This window comes from Echinococcus granulosus, assembly GCF_000524195.1.
Source record: "Echinococcus granulosus chromosome Unknown EG_S00202, whole genome shotgun sequence".
Classification (NCBI taxonomy): Eukaryota; Metazoa; Platyhelminthes; class Cestoda; order Cyclophyllidea; family Taeniidae; genus Echinococcus; species Echinococcus granulosus.
This window is the reverse complement of record NW_020170582.1, coordinates 18,130-20,938: the sequence shown is the minus strand read 5'-3', so window position 1 is coordinate 20,938 and position 2,809 is coordinate 18,130.

The window sequence follows — 2,809 nt, the reverse complement described above, 5'->3', positions numbered from 1 at the left end:
AAGTGTTGGTAAGTGCTTCATAAACTAGCATAACACTCCTTTTTCCAAATGTGCACGTCCAAATAATTTGTGCCTAGCATGCCATGACCCTTTATTTGACTGTTTTTAACTGATAGGCTAAAGGTCGACAAACATGAATCAACTTACCCATACATCACGAACTCACCCTTTAGAATAGCTAGCAATTCGATTCGATCAGTGAAAGCCTCTCCCGCTAGTTTTCCAAGGCCTTCAATGGGATAGCAAGAGATAACTTGAAAAGGTTTACCCCAACTCACTGATTTGTGGCCACCGAACCATCACAGGTGAATGGCCAACTTCCGTCTAGTACAAATAACTGTATTGAGGACTTCAACGGTTCCAGCAGAAAGTTCGAATGGAAGTGAGGTGAAATCCCAATGCCAATGATCATACAGCGGTTTGCTCTGCAAGCAATCATAATAATGCTTAGCGTTGGCAAACTGATAATCCGTAAAGTAAAGTAGGCAGGTTAAATTAAATCTTGCTATGCCTTCCCTTTCCTTCGGTAGCCCCAATAATTGACATTTGCATCTGCCCGTATGTTTACTCATTTTGTTCTACTTCAGTCGGTCAATTTGTTGCTGATGATGGTGCAAGCGTCGAAACCCTCACTTCCTACTAAGATGAACTGCCAGATCATTACAGCGACTACGAACTCTAGCTTTTTCCATTTGAGGTCACGTTGATTTACAGATGCAGTTCACTGTTTCCCCTCTCCCACTCTACACATCTGCCGAATCGAACTAACATGCTTAGTGGGAGATTGCCATAATGCACAAACCGCTTTTCCTTGAATGCACAGTTGAGATGAGAGGTGGTTAATCAGTACGAATACTTTGATAGAACCGGTGTCATATACCTCCAATAATGAATTGTGCGCCGAACAAGCATAATTCTGATCACCGCACATCGTCCCTAATATTTACCAACCAACTGTCCCGATCTAATGAGACAGCTCGTTCCAAAGGAATAATGGTGAAATGACCATATGGTTCACCAGCAAATTTTTGTTGTTGTTGGAGGAGGAGGAGGAAGAACAATTAATTCTTTCACTGGCTAGTTAAGGCGCTTGTGTCTTTATTCCGCCTTCCGGAATTTTGTTCGAGGCAACGGCCATGTAACCTAACGTTGCTGCTGTGAGTCCCACTACAGGCACTGCTGGCAGAGCACCGACATAATACTCCAATTTGTGAATATAAAGTCTTGAAGGTTTCTGATGGATGGTGTTTTAGGTGTAGATAGCGTAGGAGAGTGCATTGCGATTGACGTTGTGAGACAGATTAAAAAGGAATGGGGGGGCCCGTCCTTTATTTTACCTCAATACATCTTCCATCACAATACCACAGTGTCGCACGGCATTCCCTTGTTGGATTGCTGCTGAACACATTTCGTCCTACAGCTGCATTGATTGCAGCCTCAATCCAACCTTCTGTTCACAATTTCTCCAAAATACAACACATTACACAGCGATGTCACAATTGTCCAGTAATGAGATATCGTGAAATGGTGTTCAAATCAATTGGCAATGCCACCAAATGGTCTAATCTTGCGCGATGGTGAATGGGAGAAGCACATCCTGGCAAATAGCTATTACCCTATTTCCTCCATTGGGAAAGAGAGACCAGGATAACAACGATTTTATTCCACACCATTCAATTTGGCACTTTACCTTGGACTTAAGGTCTAATAAAATCCAGTAACGAGAGTACATTGCCAACCACTATTGAGCATTTGAGAGCATGTATGGCAAGTAAGTCTCTCCTAAATCTCTCTCAAAAGACAGACATGTAAGATGAAGTTGTCGTTGCGAATCCCCTCACTAATACTACTTGCAATGCATGGAAATATTGCATTGTTCGCAAATTACTTAGCTTCCAGTTTTTGCTAAATAAATGCCGTGATATTTAATAGTGTGACTAAAGTGAGAAGGCAACATTAATGACAAAGTGAATTGCTTTGCAATTTCTATCACAACTTTCCATCATTTTGATGTGGATAAGAAATCTTTAAACACTTTCGACTTGCGCGATTGCACAACAGATGCATCTGTCGAAAGAAACACGTGAAGCAATCCCGATGCTGCCAATGCAGCAAAATGCGATCCGACTTGGAGCAATGATGGAAAGGCCTGAACTATTCACTGCACAAGGAAACCCTCTCGCCCATCATCAGCACTTGATGCTGTGGACACAGTCACTGACCCACGCTACGGTGACCTCCACTAGCCGGACTGGATGCCCATTTGCACACGCGCACAACACACGCGTGTTGACTCAGTCGTCTTAGCCATTCAAGTCGTCAGTCCTCATACTTCAACCATCTGAGTGTTTGCATTTTGGTCTAGTTAGTATGCAGACGTGCATCACCACCACATAGAATCTGCAGATTACAAGTATTGGTGACCAGTTCAAAACAGTGGCAGCCCAGTTTATGTCACGCGCGTTTTTTTTCACATCAAGCTCAAAAGGTCAATGTTGAGCTTTCTTGGTCGCCATCATCGCAACAGTCTCCATTCTGATTGCGTGGACCTGACGCAGAAGCAAAGGCTCTGGCATCCAAACGCGCATCGACCTTTTCTTATGCTTCTCTTGGCCCGCCTCTCAGGCTCATGTCGCAGTTGCTCCTCTTGCTATCCAATTGTGCGCTCTTACAGCTAATTAAAAAGGTTTGTGAAAGGTGTGCGGATGTTCAATGGTTAACGGACAAAACTGCAGCACTATTATGACAAGGGTAGGTCCTAATTGTCATTCATCTGAGGTACCATCAGGTGACGTGCTCAATGAGGAAT